This window comes from Stegostoma tigrinum, chromosome 30 (assembly GCF_030684315.1).
Source record: "Stegostoma tigrinum isolate sSteTig4 chromosome 30, sSteTig4.hap1, whole genome shotgun sequence".
Taxonomy (NCBI): domain Eukaryota; kingdom Metazoa; phylum Chordata; class Chondrichthyes; order Orectolobiformes; family Stegostomatidae; genus Stegostoma; species Stegostoma tigrinum.
In genome coordinates, this window is record NC_081383.1 from 32,507,243 (window position 1) to 32,531,967 (window position 24,725).

Below are 24,725 nucleotides of genomic sequence, written 5' to 3' on the forward strand. Positions count from 1 at the left end.
GTACAGTGAAAAGTTTATAAGTCGCCACTTATGATATCTCCCTAAGTATTAATGTCATAAACATTTTGGAATGTTCCATTTGAAGTGCTTTGAGCTGTTTTATATTGTTAAAAGCACTGTAAAATTAAACATTCTAGTGGTTAGAGATGGTTTGAGTGCAACATAAATTCTAACATAGACCAATTTCTGCAATATGTAAATGATCAACTCCTTTTCTGTGATTAATTGACCAAGATAGTCATTGCCAAATGTAAAATCAGGGAATGGAAAGCAGGATAGATTGCAGCTCCAAACCTAATGTTTGCCTTGCAGATGGTAATCATTATAGTTAATTTCACATGTTCACTCTTTTCCCTTTGATAAAAGTGTGAGTATTCAGAGGCTGATTAAGAGTCTGAAAGGCCACAGGTGAACTCTCTTTCCATGGCCTGAAACATCTTTATTATGCCAAGCAGTGAGGCAATTGATCTGATAAAAAAAAAATAGGTTTTTATGTGTTCCTACAGCCCATCCAGTGACAGGGAAGTGGTCATGTACACTCTGTGGATACAAGTATCTTTCTGTTAAATTGTACAGTTAGTTAGTGTGGAATTTAGGTTTCCTCTCATTTGGACTTCCTGAAACAGGGTTTGAATGTGACACCTCCTAATTCAGAGGCAGGAACAACAGTACTAAGTTCTTTCCGTGTTGCAAAGTAATTGAAAACCTCAAAAATTGATGACCCAGCATCATTCCACACAGACGCAGGTGAAAAAATATGTTCTTTTTAAAATCAGATTTTGAATGCTTAGTAGTATGACAGGTGCAGTGCTCCTCACGTTCTTTGCCTACACTCTTATAGGAATCAATTGTATAAAATGCCAACACTGGTGGAGCTAGGCCTAAAGAAAGTCCATAAGACCATAAGACATAGGAGTGGAAGTAAGGCCATTCGGCCCATCAAGTCCACTCCACCACACCACTTCCCAGCACTCTCCCCATAGCCCTTGATTCCTTTTGAGATCAAGAATTTGTCGATCTCTGCCTTGAAGGCATCCAATGTCCCGGCCTCCACTGCACTCTGCGGCAATGAATTCCACAAGCCCACCACTCTCTGGCTGAAGAAATGTCTCCTCATTTCAGTTTTAAATTTGCCCCCTCTAATTTTAAGGCTGTGCCCACGGGTCCTAGTCTCCCCGCCTAACGGAAACAACTTCCTAGCGTCCACCCTTTCTAAACCATACATTATCTTGTACGTTTCTATTAGATCTCCCCTTAACCTTTTAAACTCTAATGAGTACAATCCCAGGATCCTTTGCCGTTCATCATACGTTAAACCTACCATCCCAGGGATCATCCGTGTGAATCTCCGCTGGACACGCGCCAGCGCCAGTATGTCCTTCCTGAGGTGTGGGGCCCAAAATTGGACACAGTATTCTAAATGGGGCCTAACTAGAGCCTTATAAAGCCTCAGAAGCTCATCGCTGCTTTTATGTTCCAACCCTCTTGAGATAAACGACAACATTACATTCGCTTTCTTAATCACGGACTCTACCTGCAAGTTAACCTTTAGAGAATCCTGGACCAACACTCCCAGATCCCTTTGCACTTCTGATTTGCGAATTTTCTCACTGTTTAGAAAATAGTCCATGCCTGTATTCTTTTTTCCAAAGTGCAAAACCTCACATTTACTCACATTGAATTTCATCAGCCATTTCCTGAACCACTCTCCTAAACGGTTTTAATCTTTCTGCAGCTTCCCCACCTCCTCAGTACTACCTGCCTGTCCACTTATCTTCGTATCATCGGCAAACTTCGCCAGAATGCCCCCGGTCCCTTCATCCAGATCATTAATATATAAGGTGAACAGCTGTGCCCCCAACACTGAACCCTGCGGGACACCACTCGTCACCAGATGCCATTCCGAAAAAGAGCCTTTTATCCCTACTCTCTGCCTTTTGTCAGACGGCCAATCCTCAATCCAAGCCAGGAGCTCACCTCGAACACCATGGGCCCTCACCTTGCTCGGCAGCCTCCCGTGAGGCACTGTATCAAAGGCCTTTTGGAAGTCTAGATAGATAATATCTACTGGGTTTCCATGGTCTAACATACTTGTTACCTCTTCAAAGAATTCTAACAGGTTTGTCAGGCACGACCTCCCCTTACTAAATCCATGCTGACTTGTTCTAATCTGACCCTGCACTTCCAAGAATTTAGAAATCTCATCCTTAACAATGGATTCTAGAATTTTACCAACAACCGAGTTTAGACTAATCGGCCTATAATTTTCCATCTTTTACTTTGATCCTTTCTTAAACAGGAGGGTTACAACAGCAATTTTCCAATCATCTGGGACTTTCCCTGACTCCAGTGACTTTTGAAAGATCACGACCAAAGCCTATTTCCTCAGCCACCTCCCTCAGAACTCTAGGAGGTAGCCCATCGGGGCCAGGAGATCTATCAATTTTTAGAGCCTTTAGCTTTTCTAGCACTTTCTCTTTTGTAATGCCTACCGTACTCAACTCTGCCCCCTGGCTCTCCCTAATTGTTGGCATACTACTCATGTCTTCCACTGTGAAGACTGACGCAAAGTACTTATTAAGTTCTTCAGCTATTTCCTTATCTCCCATCAGTAGCCTTCCAGCATTAATTTGGAGCGGCCCAATATCTACTTTTGCCTCTCGTTTGTTTCTTATGTATTGAAAGAAGCTTTTACTATCATTTCTAATATTACTAGCTAGCCTACCTTCATATTTGATCTTCTCCTTCCTTATTGCTCTCTTTGTTATCCTCTGTCTGTTTTTGTAGCCTTCCCAATCTTCTGATTTCCCAGTGCTCTTGGCCACTTTATAGGCTCTCTCTTTTTCTTTGATATATTTCCTGACTTCCTTTGTCAGCCATGGCTGTCTAATCCCACCCTGGATAATCTTTCTTTTCTTTGGGATGAACCTCTGTACTGTGACCTCAATTACACCCAGAAACTCCCGACATTGTTGCTCTACTGTCTTCCCCGCCAGGCTGTGCTTCCAGTTGATTTTTGTCAATTCCTCTCTCATGCCCCGTAGTTACCTTTATTTAACTGTAACACCATTACATCCGATTTTGCCTTCTTTCTTTCAAACTGCAGACTGAACTCTACCATATTATGATCGCTGCCTCCTAAGTATTCCCTTACTTTAAGGTCTTTTAGAAAGTGTGGCTCATTACATAGCACTAAGCCCAGAATAGCCTGCTCCCTTGTGGGCTCCATCACAAGCTGTTCCAAAAAGCCATCCTGCAAACATTCCATGAATTCCCTTTCTGTGGATCCACCAGCAACATTATTCACCCAATCCACCTGCATATTGAAGTCCCCCATGATCACTGTGACCTTGCCTTTCTGACATGCTCTATTTATTTCTCAGTGCATCTTGCGCCCCTGGTCCTGATCACTGTTAGGAGGTCTGTACATAACTCCCATTATAGTTTTTTTTGCCTTTGTGGTTCCTCAATTCCACCCACACAAACTGCACATCTTCTGACCCTATGTCATTTAGTGCCGTAGATTTAATCCCATTCTTAACTAACAAGGCAACCCCACCCCGTTTCCCCACCTCCCTGTCTTTTCGATATGTTGTGAATCCTTGGATGTTTAACTGCCAGTCCAGAGCTCCCTGCAACCATGTCTCTGTGATACCTACCACATCATAATCATTCAAGAGGATTTGTGCTGTTAATTCATCTACTTTGTTGCAAATACTACAAGCATTTAGATAAAGTGTCTTAATGCTAGCTTTCTTATCATTATTAGAGAGGTTGGAAATCCCAAGATGTCTGAAGCTATCCTTCCTTTTAGCTGTATTCCTGGTCTGCCTCGAGCTTAAATCCACCTGTACACATGTTATCCTGTTGCTTATCTTTCCATTTAACTCCATACTCCCTGTCTCTTTCACTTTCCCTTCCCCCCGACTCACTAGTTTAAAGTCCTACTGACCACCCTATTTATCCTTTTCGCTGGAACACTGGTTCCAGATCGGTTCAGGTAGAGACCGTCCCAATGGTACAGATCCCCCCGGTTCCAAAACTGATGCCAATGCCCCATGAAATGGAATCCCTCTTTCCCACACCAATCCCTTAGCCACATGTTTACTTCCCTAACTTTCTTCTCCCTATGCCAATTGGCACGTGGCTCAGGCAGAAATCCGGAGATTATGACCCTTGAGGACCTGTACTTCAATTTCCTTCCTAGTGCTTCATAATCCCTGAACAGGTCCTCTACCCTAGCTTTGCCTATGTTGTTAGTCCCAACGTGGACCTCAACAACTGGATCCTCCCCCTCCCACTTCGATATCCTTTCAACCCGGTCGGAGATGTCCCACACCCTGGCACTGGGCAGGCAACACACAATGCGGGACTCCCCATCCGGCTTGCATAGGATACTATCTGTCCCCCTAATTATAGAATCCCCTATAACAACTACCTGTCTTTTTGCTCCCCCTCTTGAATGACCTTCTGCGCCACGGTGCCGTGGTCAGCTGGCTCATCCTGTCCACTTCCATAAGGAGAAAGGTGAATAATATCAATGGTTGGGAGCAAAATGGGAAGGCAGATTTCCTCTGTGTTTCTTAGCAAAATATAACTCCATTCATAAAGCCCGTGTTACTGATTTTGCTTAACCGAGGAAATCCTTTTTTGTGGTTACATAAGGTTATGTGACATTGGGAAATGCAGCAGGCAGCTACTGAACAAACTGAAAGGTACTGTTGGTGGCAGACCTTAGTTGTTAGGTGTTCTTGCTTCCATAATAAAATCAGATCTTAGAATATTCAAAAGCCATGATCAAATGCTTGTAAATAAAAGGATAAAAGGGCTGTTTTCCCTTTCTGTGGAATGGTTGCCCTAGATGTTAACGAGTGATGTTTAACCAGTGGGTATTGGTGGCTAATGCAAACATAGTAGATCATACATCTTCCAAAAAGTTATCAGAACTGGAAATTCTGGTTAATTAGTCCCCTCCCCAGTTTAGAAGTGTTGAAGTCGGTTGTTTTTCCATAAATCCTCATGGCTAGATCGGAATTAAACTAGATTTGTAGGTATTTGTAGGTATTTTATTACAGGTCAATAAAATGCTGAATAGATTTAACATTTTTTCAATTCTAATCAGAATGGCTGACATTTATGCAGACTACTTAATCTAGTAACGTTCTTGAGGATACTCTATGGAGAGAAAAAGTGAACTGAGGAGGTGAGTGAAAGGGCAAGCTGAAAATTGGCCTGTCAAGGAGATTTTTAAAGGGAGGGCAATAAGCATTCTGAGTATTTAATAATTAGGGATTTCCCATGCATATTGCCCAATATTTGACACGCTTTGTATGTTGTGATTTGTATTAAATGTTTATGCCTACCATACATACCCTCATTCTCCCCCCAATTACTTTGAAGGAAGATTGAGAACTTATCTGGTGAATGAAGGCGCTATCGTTAACCTGCCTGAACTTCACAGTAAATGAGGTGCTGAGGGACAGTTGATCTGTCTCACTTCATTTAACCAATTCAAAGCCATACTGCAAATAGAAAGGACATTTAATAAATAATGGTATTTTGGGTTTCTGATTTTAAAATGTTGAAAAGTAATGATACAATAATATTAAACCTGACTAAGGTCATAGCTGGAGAATTGTGTGCAGTTTTGGATTCCTCGTGAAAGAACATTGAGTCATTTAGTTAGAGCAAAGACTAATAGACTTGGATGCTGCTTAGCATGTAGAAATATAAAAATGAAGATGTGAAAAATTGGAACTGCTTTCATCCACACAGAGAAAATTATTGAAGGATTTACTAAGATATTTTAAAATTTTGAAGAGATATGACATAAAAGATAGTAACAGAAGCAAAATAATGGAAACTAGAAATACTCTGTGTTAGCAACAGAAATTATCTTTGTGTGGCAACTTTAAGGTTATTAAGAATGTTAAAGGTAATTAATAATGCCCTAAGAACTCACATGGCGTGATCATTGGAGAGCAGACAGCTTTAATTCTGTGCTATAATTCCTATGTGTAGGATGAATACACAGTTTTGGAATACAGGCTGTAAGCACTCACCATCACTAAGTTAAAACATGTTGATTCCAAGCCCAAATTTACTGAATTTATGAAAATAACTTCAACAGGCACAGGGATATTCATGTGCAAATGCACCTCAGAACAAATAATTTGTTCATTGGATATGGCATCCTTCTGTATACTAGCAATTCTGTGATAATTCTGTGGCTCCAAGTGTGACATAGAAATTGGCGGGAGTCCTTTATAAACTTCATATTGGCTGCCGAGACAGATTACATTCTGAAAAAACATACAGAATTGCTTATCTTTACACAAGGAAACAAGGGTTGCAGTTACAATCAACTACTGATAAAAAGTAAACCTCACCTCAAGGTCATTCTGCAATTGAGAGGAGTGTTTGATAATGCTTCTTTACAAAGTAATTCAGACCATGCCATTTCATGCTAACATCAATCGTTACAATTTATGTTTTTCTCTTCCTTTCCTGGGGGAACTGACTGTGGCTGGGCTGTAAGCTCATTGACTGATCTCCCATACTCCCTAGCTGTGTCGTATTTCTTTACTCGCCAGTGTACCATAGACCGTTGGCTAAACATTTGATCATGTGGAGAGAAATGTAATCACAACTGGGCCGAACCTCTCGCATGACATCCATAAATATTTTCCAGTAGTTGTCTTTGCAAATCAAAGCAGACCCCGGTTTAATTTTTCCACCCTTTACGCCGCAGGATATTATTAAAATGGACAGGATTCAGAAGAGATTTACCAGGATCCTGCTGGGAATCGAGGGTTTTAGTTATAAGGAGAGGCTGGATAGGCTGGGACTTTTTTCATTGGAGAGTAAGAGGTTGTGAGATGACCTTGTCGAGGTTTAAAAATCACGAAGGGTATATAAGATGAATGGCAGGTGCCTATTCCCGACGGTGGGGAATTTCAAGACAAGGAGGCATATTTTAAAGTGTGAGGAGAAAGATTTAGAAAAAGATATGAGGAGCATTTTTTTTACACAGATGGTGTTTTGCGTGTGGAATGAACTTTCAGAGGAAGTGTTGGAAGAGGGTACAGTTACAACATTTAAAAGATAAGCACATGAATAAGAAATGTTTGGAGGGATATGGGCCAAGCACAGGCAGGTGGGACTAGTTTAGTTTGGGATTATGTTCAGCATGGACTGGTTGGACTGAAGAGTCTGTTTCTGTGCTGTATGACTCTGTAATACTACCCAGCATGACCAGCCTGTTGTAGCAACTGATCTTCAGTCACGGCTTAGGTTAGCAAGATCAGCACAGAACAGCAATAGAAGCCATGGCTCAGTGCTGTACCTCTCCAACTTATGGCTTACCTTATCCATCAATTTATTTGTAATGTCAATCCTTGGCACGCCACAAATGCACGACCTAGGGATTTTCTGATGTTTATCACAGCCAATGATGTAATTTTAAAGTGTAGTTTGTTGTTTTTGCAATCAAATTGAGTCTGTACCTTATAGTGTGGTAGATTTGCAGCCACCATCCTCTTTAATGTGGGGATCTACAAGGGCCTACTTGGCCTACTGTGGTAAAGGAAACCATTTACTAGTTTAACTAGAAGGTGCTGCTATATTGAACAAAGTTAGTTGATTGCACCATATCAACTAGTTACAGGTTACATTGAAATGATAGACATTTAGACCTACAAAAACTATGAGGCTATTAGGTCTTAAACATTCAAAATCCTAAGCTGCTCTTCCTTTAAATCTATATTAAATCATTATAATGGATACTCGTCAATATTTTAAGTCATTACAACTTTATACAATATCTCCCCCAAGCATTTTCCATCATTGGTGTTATATATTTGTGAATTATAACTACGTTTGACACTTGTCCATCCCAAGTCTGTAGCTTCACAAAATCAAGCAGGAATTTTAACTTTTCTCCCAAAACACCTTCTTTTTAGACTTGGAACACTGTTAGTTCCTTTGCTCGATTCACTGTCTGATGTCTGAAAGTTCCTTTAATCTGGGGAGCAATTAATCTCATGGATTCTTTTCTGAGAGGGCATCTTCCCTGCTGAGACAAGGAAATGCTCCTTTCAATATTTGGAGAACTTTATAGTTCATGAATTCCCTTGGTGGAAGACAGCTGTCTGTTCTTCTTTGCCATACCCTGAATCATTGAACATTGGTTGTCGCTTCTCAGTAGTTCTTTTTCAGTGGGGTAGTATGCACCAAATTTTTGATCTGAGGCACCAAATTTTAATTCAAAATCTGTTGGTAGTTTTATGCTGATTTATGTGAAATCTTTGCTTCAACTTGTTCTTGTTCACCTTCAATGATTGCATTGACAAAACATATTCACTTCCTTCATCCATTATTTGATGATTTTTTTCTTGCTTGGCCTGATCTGCCACTGTTACTGAGGATTCTTTCTTGGAAGGTGAGGCAATTAAATTCTTTGCTTAAACTCGTCTCTTCTGAGTCACCTCAGACTGGCATCTGTCATTACTATTTGTTCAACAAAATACATAGTATTCTAAGTTACATGAGCTAGTGGTTTGTTAGTTAGCTCAAGTGGGTGTGCTGCTCATTAACTCTCTGTCTTTTCATGTTTCCTCACAAACCTTGCAGCCTGAATTCTCTTAGCGTTGATAGCAACGGAAAATATTTGCAGCTTTCCATCTTGTTGACAGCATGAAAATACTTTGTATGTCAACATAGCTAATTTAAATATAATTTGTTATTTTTTTCTCTCTGGTTCCTCAAGAGATGAGAGATTGGCAGAGGATTTCAAAGCAATGTCCCTTTGACCAGTTGTCACACAGCAAGCTGTTCCTTACCTAAGTGTTCCTTGATCCATTGTGTGTCAAACTGAGTCTGCACCTCACTATGTGGCAGGTTAACTGTCACCATCCTCTTTAGGCTCTGGTTGCTTGGTCTAATGTATTAGATGAGAAACCATTTACTTGTTTAAAAAGAAGAGACTCTTGAATTGAACAAGAAGTAGTTTATTGCGTGTCGGCAACAATTTACAGATTACAATGACATGATAAACTCTCACAGAGATAAAGGAGGTCATGGATGTTGCACCTTATTCTCTTGAGATCCTAAACTATTCCCCCACCATGTCAATTTAGCATCATCATAGCAGTTGGTGCTTATGTCACCCTTCATTATTCACGCTTTCAGACACTTCCATCCTGATGCAACATAGTAAGTGTAGCAATTGCAAAACCCTATTTGAATGTGCAAACTCTTGTGAACACCTTGTGATAATGAGCAGGCAGTGATACTGATTGGGGAAAAAATATCGAGTAGGACATCTTGCTCTTTGAGATAGTACCATGGGAATTTTAGCATTTGCCTGAGGCATCAAACAGGCCTTCGTTTAACCTCTTAACCAAAAGGTGGCACCTCTGAAAGCATTGCTCGCCCTCAGTACTGGCTCCAAAATAGTCAGCCTTGATTTTTTAAAACTCAAACATTTGGATTGGAACTTAAACCCAGAACCTTCAACTCAGCACTATATCTAGTCATTTTCAGGAGTTTTACCAGACCATATAATTGCCTAGTTGGTTCTAAAAAATGTCCATGTCCACTTGAAATTAAGAAAGACACTGGAGCCAGAATTCAGTTGAATATTCAAAGGTTGGATTCTGTCATTAGTCTGAACCAAGAGGATATAATATAAATAAGATATTTAAAGATAAGTTACAGGTTTTTAAAGAAAGATAGAGTTAAGTAACCGACAATCTGAAAAAAAAAGAAAAGCAGAGAAAGAGAGATAGAAATTGATCGGAGTCTCAACAAGGGAAAGGGTATCAGATAGAGAGCAACAGAAATGGAGTGAGTAATAGAGAAATTGACCAGACCACAATGTGGAGAAAAGAATCCTGAGCAGGATTAACAGGGAGAAGGAATTGGACAGGGAGATGTATTGACAGATTCAGTTATAGAAAAACAGCAGAAACAGAGAGTGATAACAAAGTGTGGGGCTGGATGAACACAGCAGGCCAAGCAGCATCTTAGGAGCACAGAAGCTGACGTTTCGGGCCTAGACCCTTCATCCTAAGATGTGCTGCTAAGATGCTGCTTGGCCTGCTGTGTTCATCCAGCCCCACACTTTGTTGCCTTGGATTCTCCAGCATCTGCAGTTCCCATTATCTCATAAAGAGAGACTGAGAAGGGGAGAGGTAAAAGGAGACAGATAGAAAGAGTGTCAGCAGGGTTTCAGTTCCTTTAATGGAAATAGTGAAGAAATGCACAAACTGACTTTTTTTAAACAATTAACTTATTTTGTTTGGGTTTCCGCTGCAGGAAAATTTCAAATAAAATTCAAAAAAGATGAGGAGAGAGATGGAGAAAGGTGCTGAGAAAGAGAGAGACCAACAAAAAATAGAAGTGGGAGAGGGAGTGCAAGTGAGAGAAATAGAAAAAAAGAAGAGAGAAAGAGCGACATGGAATGAAAAATGCTGAGGACCAGGAAAAAAAAGATGCACGCAGAGATAGTGTGACAAGAAAAGACAGGGAAATTAAGAAAAGAGAGAGATAGAAAATGGAAAAGGGTCCAATAGAGATGGAGGTAAAAAAACAGACTGAGACAGAAAACGACTGCGAAAATAGAAGGGAAAGGAAAACAGATGTATAGTTGCCTAGAAATCTTTCTCAAATTCACTAACTCCACCATTTTATTCAGTCAAATGTCCTGCTGAAGCTCTGTTTTTGTTAAGATTCAACCATAGCTGAGCTTTGCACATTCACACTGCCTTCAACCTCCAGGTAATCTGCTGCTCAATCCATTACTGCTTCTCTCTGCCATACTGTACATTGTTCTGTTGGCAGGTCACAGGGTAGTGGGTTGAGACAGAGTGGAAGGAAAAGAGAAAAAGAAAATAAGCTGGGGAAAGAAGTAACAAAAACCAAAACAGGCCATAGGCAATTGCCACATGATGCTGAATCTATACAAACTTATCTATCTAGGTGCTAAGCTTAATAGTTTTTTGGGTGACTGCCACAGATGTAGTTAGCTTTACTATCAGTAAGGCTGCTGGCTGTTCTGCATGTTGCTGCTTTCAATCAATTGATCACTTGTGTGGCCAGGCATCTATCCTGCTCTTGTTTCTTCTCACAGCCTGACTTCCCTCAGCCTATTTTCTCGTAGAGTCAACTAGGCCAACTTCTGATCAAAATTGGGCCATTTGCCTCATTTATCAATATGCATGAAGGTCATTCTGTGTAATAACCCTATGATTTGTTTCCCAGGTTGTTCGCAGCACTGTCCAAGGGCTAAGACTTCGACTATTGGAAACTCCAGAGCAAGTCAGGAAAGTTTGCTATTATGCTCAGGAACAAAAACAAAGTCTTTGGAAAAGCTCAGCAGGGCTGGCAGCATCTGTGGAGGAGAAAACAGAGTTAATGTTTCTGAGGAAGGGTCACCGGACCCAAAATGTTAACTCTGTTTTGTCCTCCACAGATGCTGCCGGACCTGCTGAGCTTTTCCAAAACTTTGTTTTTGTTCCTGATTTACAGCATCCGCAGTTTTTTTTGGTTTTATTTGCAATCATGTTTGGGCAAATCTAAACTATATTGTTCCTGTGGCCAAAGATGAATACCAAGACACTTGTTAAGCCACACACAAGCAGTTCATTATGCCTACTCAAGACAACATCTGCCTTCAATAGATATTGCTATCATCTTCTTTTCCTAACCAAGAGAATGTGAGTCCAATTGAACAATTCTCATTGCAGCCTGAGTTGAGATCACCTAATTCGATCAAACGTTGTTGCCTGTAAACAAAGGGTCATGGTGGATGTTAATTGTGCTTAATTGTACACAGGTATTAATTGGCAATTCACTTGAGTCCTATAAATATGGTGGCTCAGCAGTTAGCACTGTTGCCTTACAGTGTCAGGAACCCAGGTTTGATTCGACCCTCAGGTGACTGTTTGTCTGGAGTTTGCAAGTTCTCCCCGCATCTGCGTGGGTTCCCACTGGGTGCTCTGGTTTCCTTCCACAGTCCAAAGATGTGCAGTCTAAGTGGATTGGCTGTGCTAAATTGCCCATAGTGCTCAAGGATGAGTAGATTAGGTGGGTTATAGGGGGATGGGTTTGGGTGGGGTGCTTTGAGTGTCAGTGTGGACTAGTTGGGCTGAAGGGCCTGTTTCCACATTGTAGGGATTCTATTAAAAAATACGAAGTTAGTGAAATTCTAGTTAATGGATTAAGAGAAATGCAGGTTTGTAATGTGTATCTACATCAATAAATGCTTATAAAAGTGTGTGTAAAGATTGAATCCAGTTCTATTCTTCACAACTGTGTTTTCAGGTGTACCACAGTGGGTATTATATTCACACACTGAGCCACCAGGAAGCTCAAGAGCAAAATGCCTGATAATGAGATGTCAAAATCTCAAGCCTTCCCATAAAGCAATTTTGGAACATTGCCTGACAGCATGCTAATAATCTGTTTGTTTATGTATACTTCCTCTGGTTAATCATTCAATTATCTATTTATAAAATCTCTTGTAATTCTTAAGGGAACTGAGGGTTTAGTTAAATGCTCCAAACAGTACAGCAATGATACCCGTGTTTCTTGTCTAAACCAAGACATTGTGTAAGATATGATGGAGTAGGGAATAGTTAGGGGCTTGAGGTCTTTGCTGTTCCTTGCTCCAAAAATTACTGGAACTCAGACAAATAGAAACATAAGGAAATAGGGCATCTCACAATTCTTCTTGGCAGGTGAGAGATTTGGATTGGCAAGACAAGTTTTGCTTGTCTCTCTATTATCTCTGGACAAAAGACTTTTTATCTGAATGGCAATCATTCCCTCATTTGTAACCTCTAAATTTTCATTCTCCTTCTTGAATAACAAAAAATAAAAAGGGATTATTTTGAATAATGAAACATAGCCTAGAGGGACTGACACTGTGCATCAGCTGTGATACACCCATAAAGAATACAACTAAAGCCTTTGTGAAATCAAGGAACTTTGATTTGATTTGGTTATAAATATTAAGGCAGAAGAAAACAAGCAAGTGAGCCTGTAAAAAGATGGATTCATGTAAAGGCAAATGTTTCCTGTAATGTTTTGACTCATTGTGCTTGGAGGTAATCTGGCTCTTGCAAATGTTTTCCTCAGATCTCCGTGTTTGGATTTAAGTCTGTGTGGTTTAACTATGAACCATCACATTCAGCAGGCTCCCAGGGACAAATTCCGGTCGCACTGGTCTCAACTGGGCCAGCACTAGGGCTATACTGGGCAAGTCAGTGTTGTTAGTCGTTGGAGAATTGAGCTGATGTTACTGCTCCCAATTTACTGTGGGAAATATTTGGGATTGAGGTGCAACCAGGACGAGAAATGACTCCTTCCTCTATCTAGAAGCAACTGTGAGGCAATGGCGGGCTGATAGAGAGTGTGGAGTATATACTTTCAAAGCAAGAAACAAGAGACCTGCTACTTTTGGTTCATTCCTAATTTACTATAAGAAAGTGTTGGAAAACCCTCCTCCTGAACTACTGCAGTCTGATGGTGAAAGAATTGGCACTGTGCTGCTCAGGAGGAAGCTCCCAAATATTGAACCAACGAGTATGAAGGATCGATAATATAGATATAAGTCAGCTAAATATGACTTGGAGGGCAAAGAACACAGTGATTTCATGTAACCCGTACTGTCAAAGAATGACTTGCTGTAATGTTTCCTGCAAACAGTATATACTGAAACCGGGGTGTACGACTAGAACAGCAGAACCATCTTCAAGTTAGGAACCAGATTTCCTGATAAATGCGTTCTGCAACGGCCCTTTTCCAAGAGAAGCCACAATCAGACCACCTCTGAGCATTCCATCCAATTAAGAAGGCTAGTTTGGGTGAGGAACCAATTCAGTCAAAAGAAAGATTTCTAATTAAAAAATCCTTGACTGACTAATGCAGCAGCTACATGAGCGAAGAGAAGACCTGGGAAAGCTGCTTCTCGTGCTCCTCACTCTTAGCTCGAAGACCTACTGCAGGACCTATGAGGCTTTCGCAAAGACGATAGGAAGAGGACCACCTCTCCAAAAAGACAGGCAATGATGAAAATGCCTGAGGAAATCCGTGCAGATACGATCCTTCCGTCCTGGAGAATGATTGCCTGGAATATCCAGGATACCATGAGATGGGACAGGTGAGTGGAATACCACTACTGGGTGCCAAGTTCCACACTAATGAAATTCCAGGCATTCCCCTGCATGTCATACATGCTTTACTCTCTCTGCAGGTAACTCACACATACCATGAATGTCTACTATTCCACTCCACCTCAGTTTATTGCTCTTTTGCATCATAACTTGCTGTCCAAGAATGGTAACCTCCAATCCTTGTCACACAGTGAACTTTCAGACCCCTCTTCTTCCTTTCGTAGCTAGAGAAGAGACCACATAATCCAGGGATGGGCAGAGACCCGAGGTTAGGAGGGTTAGTTTAAGATATCTGGTTGGCATAGACAATTTGGACCAAAGGGTCTGTTTCTGTGCTATGCAACTCTGTGACTCTATGGCTGTAATTGCCTGTTAAACAATTATAGTGTTCTCTGAAAGAAGAAGAGCCTTTGACAGTATATCCTCCCCTGGCCATGGCTGAGATTCTTCTCTGTAATTGATCAAAGTCTGCCCAGCTTTTCAGTTTCACTGACAAAGCTCTTCCTATTGTGCACTCTCTTCTTGATTCTAATGAGGTGCAGACACAGCATGAAACCCATCCACATTCAGAAAACAGAAGCCCAGGGTTAATAATGCTCTTAATTGCCTTTTTTTCTCCTGGTTCAATTTCTTTCTGTCCAAGCATAAGTGTTTTCGTTGCTGAATTTGAAAGCTGGTCTGGGGATATTCAACAAAGAGTGTGTTGGGACCAGAATTCTAACTTAACGTCAATTCCTAGGGATTTACTGCCTCATTCAGACTCAAACTGCCTGCCCTTAGCCATGGAAATTCTTCTCCTTAATTTAAAGGAAAAAAATGACGAAAAAGAATGGAGAGAGAGGGAGACAAGTGAAAACAGACAGATGGCAAGAGTATTGGAAAATTCTTAATCTTTTGTCATAACTAATTGAGAACCCTGGAAAAACACATAGGTAAACTCTGGAAGTACACACAGGGTATTTTCTGAGACTTCACTGATCCTGCTGGAAAGTCCCCAAAGGAATTTCAAACAACAAAGACAGGGAGAAAGAAAGAGACAAGGAAAGAGAGCAACAGACAAAAATGAATCAGCAAGTAGAGAACATGGAAGCAACATTATTCAATGGCCATGAAGTCTTCAGTGCTGCTCCCACCCCATCTGCCTTACTTCAGCAGATATATAGCTGAAGATGTAAATGTGCCCATTGCCATATTGGGGGTGTGACCAGAATTCTAAGGAATTTTCTGGCTGTTCCGACTCTGCCGAATACCTCAACTCACACAGCTCCCATTTAAAACCAAGTCATGAACATATGCACGCACAATGCCTTCAAAGCTACTGTCATTGTAGTCAAATCCCAGTGGATGACTGTAATATTTCAAAAAGGTGATAAACTAATTTGGCATGCACCTCTCTGATTTTCTCAGGTTTCTGCCAGCAATGTCTGGGAGATTAATGCTTCATTCCTGGCAACTCCTGAGCAAACTGAGAGGGTTGAAAACCCTCTGGATGAGTGATTGGGTAAATGAGGTAGGAAATAGTGAAGACAATGGACTTTAGAAGGTGAAGCAAGGGGAAGGTGATGTGAGATAACAAAGTGTGAAGCTGGATGAACGCAGCAGGCCAAGCAGCATCTCAGGAGCACAAAAGCTGATGTTTCGGGCCCAGACCCTTCATCAGGGAAGGAGAGGATTCTGAAATAAATAGGGATACAGGGGGAGGCGGACCGAAGATGGATAGAGGGGAAGATAGGTGGAGAGTAGAGTATAGGTGGGGAGGGGATAAGTCAGTCCGGGGAGGACTGACAGGTTAAGGAGGCGGGATGACTTTGGGAGGTGGGAAATGGAGGTGTGGCTTGCGGTGGGAAGAGTGGATAGGTGAGAGGAAGAACAGGTTAGGGAGGTGGGGATGAGCTAGGCTGGTTGTATGATGCAGTGGGGGGAGGGGATGAGCTGGGCTGGTTTTGGGATGCAGTGGGGGAGGGGGAGATTTTGAAGCTTGTGAAGTCCACATTGATACCATTGGACTGCAGGGCTCCCAAGCGGAATATGAGTTGCTGTTCCTGCAACCTTCGGGTGGCATCATTGTGGCACTGCAGGAGGCCCATGATGGACATGTCATCTAAGGAATGGGAGGGGGACTTAAAATGGTTTGCGACTGGGAGGTGCAGTTGTTTATTGCGAACCGAGCGGAGGTGTTCTGCAAAGCGGTCCCCAAGCCTCCGCTTGGTTTCCCCAATGTAGAGGAAACCCACCGGGTGCAGTTGATACAGTATACCACATTGACAGATGTGCAGGAAAACATCTGCTTAATATGGAAAGTCATCTTGGGGCCTGGGATAGGGGTGAGGGAGGAGGTGTGGGGGCAAGTGTAGCACTTCCTGCGGTTGTAAGGGAAGGTGCCGGGTGTGGTGGGGTTGGAGGGGAGCGTGGAGCGGACAAGGGAGTCGCGGAGAGAGTGGTCTCTCCAGAAGGTGATGTGAGTAGTGTTTCTCATTCATATGTTTGTGAGTTTGAATATCAAGAAAGAAAGAGAGCAAGGTTGAGAAGGGTAGTTAGGAATGGACACAGTATAGAAGTGATAGGATGGCAAGCCTTTAAAGTAAAGGAAGCACCCATTAACATGGATCCAATGTCACACTGGTCTACAACACCTGAAATATGTAACATTCATTTCTGAACTGTAATGATCACAATGCTGTAAATGTTTTAAATGATGATTTGATAGCAATGAAGCAATTGATTCCCATTGTATCTGGGCCAATTCTCTAAAACGGTGATACAATCAGTTTTATTCACCACCCTTATTCCTTGGCCTATAATAATCTTCATTTCCTCTTCGGATAATAATCAAATTCTGAATGTCATGGATGAGTCTTGTTCCGCTGTACTCTCAGGTAGCGCATTCTGGATAGTAACCAGTGTAAAAATATTTTTCCTCATGCTGTTGTACCCTCTTCTGCCAATCATCCTAGTTTGCTGTCCTTTGGTTCTCAATCCTGATGATAATGTTAACAGTTTCTCCACATCTCCTCCCTTTACCACACCTCATTATTTTGAACACCTCTATCAAACTTCCTCAACCTTTGGAGAATGTCACCAGCCAATCCAATCTATTGACAGCTTGAATGTCCTCATCCCTGGAATTAATCTCAGGAATCTTATCTAAACCCTCACTAATGCCTTCACATGCTGCCTGAAATATGATGCTAGAATCAAATGCAATGCATATTTTATACCAGTTTATTGTAACTTCCTTACCTTCAAACTCTATATATCCCTATTTAAAAAGGCTAGGATCCCAATGCCTTTTTTAACTGCTCCTTCAACTTTTCTTGCTTCTTCAGTGATCTGTGCACATATACTCCCTGTTCCTGTCCTTTTGAAGTTAATCACAATCTTCCACAGAGTTCACAATATTTTGGGGTTTCATTTCATCGATCAATTTTGAAGTTGTGCCTTGTACACCAAAGTGCAAGATATTCATATATAAGATGAAGAGCCAAGTGTTGAGACCCTGATGCTTAACCTAACATGAGCTACATAGGGTTTGGTTGTCCTGGTTAGTACAGTACGTGCAAAAATAAAAGTTTCTGGAAAAGCTCAGCAGGTCTGCCAGCATCTGTGAAGAAAAAAGACAGTTACTGTTTCAGGTTCAGTAGCCCTTCCTCAGAACTGTCCACCAGACCCAAACGTTAACTCTGATTCTTTTTTCTCCACAGATGCTGACAGACCTGCTGAGCTTTTCCAGCAACTTCTGTTTATGTTCCTGATTTACAGCATTCGCAGCTCTTTCAGTTTTTATTTCGTACAGTATGTAGATAGGAATACCAGGTGCTATAGCTTTTCTTGCCAGCAGAGGCTGCTGTCAGCTCTGCACATTCACACCATTCTAAACAACCACCCTCTGCTCACTCTTGCGTTTTCTCTCTCTCTCTCTCTCTCTCTCTGCTTTCCTGTTCATTTGTCCATAAGTGGGAATTGAGAGGAGAAAGTGTTGAGACTGAGTGAAAGAAAAAAAAAGAAAAGACGTAAAAACACAAAGCAGAAAAGGAAGGAGAAGTCTATTCTCACACAGCACTGCACGTACCCAAGATAAGAAAGTGTGAAGCTGGATGAACACAGCAGGCCAAGCAGCATCTCAGGAGCACAAAAGCTGACGTTTCGGGCCTAGACCCTTCATCAGAGCACATACCCAACTGTATTTGATTGTGGAAAGTTGTCAAGAAGGTTAAGTATCTCTTTGGGAGACGCAGTAGCTTTATCTTGCCAGCTGAGGCTGCTAGATGCTCTGCCCGTAAGCATGATTTCAGTCAGCTACCAGAAAGGGTAATGAAACAGCAATGTGACTTTAGAAAGCCCAGGGATCCCACAACTAAATCTCTAAATCAGGTGATCTCTATGTTTTCCCATCCATGCTACTGGACTTATTGTTTCAAACTGACATGTTTCATATAGATTGCACAGCATCCTCAGACACTGCGTGATAGTGGACAGTTTTGAGAGGCTGCAAAAGATATTCACCAGGCTGTTGCCTGAACTGGAGACTTTTAGTCATGAAGCGAGATTGGACAGACTGAGGTTGTTTCCCTGGGAGCAGAGGAGACTGAGAGGGAACATGATTGAGACGTATAAAATTCTGAGGGGCTTGGATAGGGTGAACAGGAAGGAACTTTACCTCTTGAAGGAGGAATCAAAGGCCAGGGGTCATTGGCGTAAGGCAAGGGACAGGAGATTCTGAGAAGATTTGAGGAAACATGTTGTCACCCAGAGGGTGATAGGATTTGGAATTCACTGCCTGTCGGGGTAATACAGACAGAAGCTCTCATAACATTAAAGAAATATTTAGCTGTGCACTTTCAATGTCAAGGTAGTCACAGCTGTGGATCATGTGCTTGAAAACAGGATTGTAATACTTAAGTAAACATGGTGTGAAGCTGGATGGACACAGCAGGCCAAGCAGCATCAGAGGAGCAGGAAAGTTGATGTTTCAGGTCGAGACCCTTCTTCAGAAATGGGCAAGGGGAAGGGGATTCTGAAATAAATAGAGAGGGGGGGAGGCAGATAGAAGATGGATAAAGGAGAAGATAGGGTGAGAGGAGACAGACTGGTCAAAGAGGCGGGGTTAGAGCCAGTGAAGGTGAGTGTAGGTGGGGAGTTAGGGAGGGGATAGGTCAGTCCAGGGAGGACAGACAGGTTAAGGAGGTGGGAGGAGGTTAGTGGGTAGGTGGGTAGGGGATGGGGGTGGGGCTTGAGGTGGGAGGAATGGTTAGGGAGGCAGGGACGAGCTGGGCTGGTTTTGGGATGTGATGGGGGATTGGAGATTTTGAAGCTTGTGAAGTCCACATTGATACCCTTGGGCTGCAGTGTTCCCAAGCAAAATGAGATGCTGTTCCTGCATCTTTCAGATGGCGTCATTGTGTCAATGCAGGAGGTCCAAGGATGGACATGTCGTCCAAGGAGTGAGGGGGGGAGTTGAAGTGGTTCGCTGCTGGGAGATGCAGTTGTTTGTTGCGAACTGGTTGGAGGTGTTCCGCAAAGCAGTCCCCAAGCCTCTGCTTGGTTTCCCTGATGTAAAGGAGGCCATAACGGGAACAGCGGATACAGTATATCACATTAACAGATGTGCAGGTGAACATTTGTTTGATGTGGAAGGTCTTCTTAGGGCCTGGGATGTGAGTGAGGGGGGATGTATAGGGGTAGGTGTAGCACTTGCTTCGTTTGGAGGGAAATGTGCCAGGGGTGGTGGGCCTGGAGGGGGACGTGGAACAGACAAGAGAGTCACAGAGAGAGTGGTCCCTCTGGAAAGCACATAAGGCTGGGGAGGGAAAAATGTCTTTGTTAGTGGGGTCACATTGCAGATGGCGGAAATGTCGGAGGATGATGCGTTGGATTTGGAGGTTGTGGGGTGGTACTTGAGGACGAGGGGGATTCTGTTTTGGTCATTATTGCAAATAGGGGGTGTGAGAGATGAGTTGCAGGAAATGCGAGAGACACGGTTGAGGGCATTTTTGATCACTGTGGCGGGAAAGTTCTGGGATGTTTGGGAGTGGAATGCCTCTTCTCGGGAGTAAGGCAGCGGAGGCAAAGGAATTAGGAATAGGGGATGGCCTTTTTACAGGAAGGTGGGTGAGAGGAGGAGTATTCTAGGTAGTTTTGGGAGTCGGTAGGCTTAAAATGGATGTCGGTTTCCAGGTGGATGCCAGAGATGGAGACAGAGAGGTCCAGGAAGGAGAGAGGTATCTGAGATTGTCCAGGTGAACTTAAGGTTGGGGTGGAAGGTGTTAGTGAAGTGGATGAACTGTTCGAGCTCATCGTGGGAGGACGAGGCAGCACCGATACAGTCATCAATGTAACAGAGGAAGAGATGGGGAATAGGGCCAGAGTAGCTATGTAAGAGGAATAGTTCCGTGTATCCTACAAAGAGGCAGGCATTGCTTGGGCCCATACGGGTACCCATGGCCACCTCCTTTGTCTGTAGGAAGTGGGAGGAATTGAAAGAGAAGTTGTGGAGGGTGAGGGCGAGTTCAGATAAGTGGATGAGGGTGTCAGTGGAGGGGGACTGGTCAGGCCTGTGGGACAGGAAGATGCGGAGGGCCTTTAGATGCATTTTAAAAGTTGTATTTAAATGTTGTAACTTCCTCTAGCGACTCATTCCATACATGTACCACCTTCTGCATGAAAATATTGCCCCTTAGTTTCCTCTTAAATCTTTCCCTTCTCACCTTAACCTGATGCCCTCTAGTTTTGGCCTTCCTTACCCTGGGAAAAAGACCTTGGCTATTCATCTTATCCATGCCTCTCATGATTTTATAAACCTCTACCAGGTCACCCCTCAGTTTCCAACGCACCAGAGAAAATAGCCCCAGCTTATTCAGCCTCCCCCTATAGCTCATGCCCTCCAACCCTGGCAACATCCTTATAAATCTTTTCTGCTCTGTTTCAAATTTCTCAACATCTTTCCTACAGCAGGGAGACCAGCATTGAATGCAGTATTTGAAAAGTGGTCTAAACAATGTCCTGTACAGCTGCAACATGACATCCCAACTCCTATATTCAATGTACTGACAAATAAGGGCAAGCATATCAAATGCTTTCTGCATTACTCTTTGTATCAAACTGTGACAGAAAAGTCAGATGAGAATAAAATGGAAGGATGCCCCAGCATCAGCTAGGCACAGGAAGGCTCACACTACCTAGTCACCAATACAAAGCCCCTCTCACCAGTAGCTGGGCACTTGTGCAAAACTCAGAGAGCAGTTCCACAGACAAGTAAAGCAGCAGGTTGACATTGTCATAGGCAAAAAAATCATACTTTGCCCTTGACATCCCAGATATCTCTATCGTCATTGTTCCTGTTAATTCCAGTCCCACCTGTAGGGCCGAGGTGACAGCACCATAGTACACAGTCAGGAAGGACTGGCCCATCGAAAACCCAGCACTGAATACAGATCCCCTGGAGTCTATGGCATTAAGTTAATTATGGACAAGGAAGATTTCTGCTGATTACCACCTCCCTCAGCTGACGAAACACTGTTGAACATCACCTGGAAAAAGCACTAGGTGGTGTAAAGGCACAGACTGTACCCTCGGTGGTGGTGGGGCTGGGGTTCAGTATTTAACACTAAAGGTGGCTCAGCAACACCAAGAGCTGACTAAGCCCTGGTAGACCCGGCATGAGACAGATGGTGAGAGAACAAGAAAAGGGAAGAACATACTGACCAGACTGAAGTTGTGTGTTTTGTCCTCCTTGTGACTGAAGGCATTTTGTTTAATACCTCTATGATTTATCTTCCAACCTACTTGTAACTGTGTTCAGGAGATGCATCTTTAATTCCTGGAAAGTCCAGGGCAATCCCAGAAAGTTGGCAATCTAACTATTGTACCCAAAGCATCAATCAGTCAAAGGCTACTTTGGCCAGCAGTGTAACTGAGTGTGGTACCTTTCGATCTGTGTTCAAAGTTGAACACCCGTACATTCGGTTGCCATCAAATGCAAGCCAATGTTTGAAGGCAGCAGCATAGGTAGATATGTTTTTTACGAAAGCATATGAAATACTTATCTTTATTCATTGGGGCATTGAATACAAGAGCATGGAGGTTATGGTGGAACTGTATATAACTTTAGTTAGGTGTATTGTGTACAGTCTCTGTAGGAGGGATGTGATTACATTAGAAGTGTGCAGATGAGCTTCATCAGGATGTTGACTGGGCTGGAGAATTTCAGCAATGAAGAGAGAGACTAAGTGGGCTGGGGTTGATATCCTTAGGACACAGAAGGCTGAGTGGATGTGATTAAAGTATACAAAGTTATGAGGATCGCAGCTAAATTAGAGAAGACAGAACTTTTCCATTTAGGTCATAGCCAGGAACCATAGATTTAAGGAAAGGATTTTAAGGAGAAATCTTTTCACTCAGAGTTTGGGGGTGTCTTGCTGGCTGAAAGGGTAGTAGAGGCAGGAACCTTCAGTGCATTTAAGATAAACACTTGAAACACCATAGCACACAAGACTATGGGCCAAGTGTGGGAAAGTAAGGTTAGAATAGATAGGTGCTTGATGACCAGAATGAACACAATGAGGCGAAGGGCCCTTTTCCATGCTGTAAAATTCTATGATTTCATGACTTTACATCTTGCTGAATTCTCAAGATAACATTTGACTTGAATGGATTTGATTGTCATTTTCTTCACCCTTCCAAGAAAAGATGGGACCAACTGAACCATACCAACTGTGACTCCAGCTGGCATTGCTTAGCATTGAACACATCTTGGATCAGGCTGAGGACCTTGTTAATGGTAAAGCTAAGGAAAGGTAGCACACTGCAGAAGCAGTATATCTGAGGGAAAAATCGAAAACTGCTAGAAATACTCACTGGGTCAGCTAGCTTCCGTGGTGACAAAAACAAGCCAATGCATGAAATTTTCCCAGCGTCTAAACAATGTGGGCAATAGTGAAAATGTAGGGAGAATACAGACAGGATGAGAAAATGGGACTCTTGACATTGAGAAGAAAAAGTGAAATTTTACCCTTCAGGTTTGAACAGTTAGGTGAGGATATCATGAGTAACTGATAAGGGTCATATTTCCATGCATTTAATGTTTAATTATTACCTACTCTCACCGCATTTATGTGCAGGTTGCTATGTCCCCAGGTGACAAAGTAAACTGAACAGGGCCAGTTTCCAACTTGAAGGTCAGACCAGTAACCTTGGCAGCTACAACTCACCAGCTACATCTCCATGGCATCTGTTTTGGCCTGCATCGTCCAACACGTCAGGACATGCTATATGAGCAATAACCACCTTCAAACTCTGTCCATGGAAATCAGGAATTGGCAAGACAGCAGCCTTCCTATGTCACCATGGGACGTCTCAGGCCAACTTATAACACAGATTGTACTTTGGAGTTCACTGATACATTACATTGGAATAATTTTGCTAAGATGCTTTGCATGCAAGGACAAGCACTTAGCTTGTGTAACAAAACAGGTGCATCTAACAGCCCTCAACTTGGTTTCTTAGCCCTCACTCACTTTGCTCTTACTTGGACATACAGTATCTCTGTGATGCATTGCCTGTTTGCACATTGCTGCTTTATTCAGAATTTATTCAGAACCCAGGCTCACAGTAGTTCTGTATCTCCTGATGTTTTAACACAGACAGACAGTCAGGGGGCTTGTCATGTATGCCAACGCTGATCAGTCAGTGTGCAAACCTGTTAGTGTATGGCACCACGCTATGTCACTTTCACGTCAACAGTATGCCACACATGCATAGTTCGGGTATTTTCTTTATTGTTCAAAAGAAAACGGAAGTGTTAATAACCTTGGTTGTGGTGAAATGGAGCACCCTTGATCGCTCCCTGCAGATGGGAGATTTTCAATAAATTAGCAAGTTTTTAAATGTTTGTTCAGAGGATGTATATAGCAGGATCAGCAATTTTTGTCCATTCCTATTTGCCATTCAAAAGATGGTGAGCAGCCTTTTTGAACTTTTGCAATCCACGGGGTGTAGGTAAATCCAACGGTGCTGTTAGGAAGAGAGATCCAATTCCAGTAAAGGAACAATAATATAGTTCCAAATTGTGGTGGATTGTGGCTTGGTGAAAGTCTTACAGGTTTTTTTCCTTTATTCATTCATGGGATGAGGGCATCACTGGCTAGGTCAGCATTTATTGCCCATCCCTAATTGCCCAGAGGGCAGTTAAGAGTCAGTCACATTGCTGTGGGTCTGGAGTCACATGTAGGCCAGACCAGGTAAGGATGGCAGTTTCCTTCCCTAAAGGACATTAGTGAACCAAATGGGTTTTTCCTGATAATTGACAATGGAATCATGGTCACCATTAGACTCTTAATTCCAGATATTTATTGAATGCAAATTCCAACATCTGCCATGCTGGGATTTGAATCTGGGTCCCCAGAACATTATCTCAGTCCCTGGGGTAACAGTCCAGTGACAATATCACCAGGCCATTGCCACCCCATATTGAGGTGTTGGGATGCTGCCCTTATCCTTCTGGATGGTTGAGATCCCATGTTCAGAAAGTGCCTGAAGGAGGCTTGTTGACTT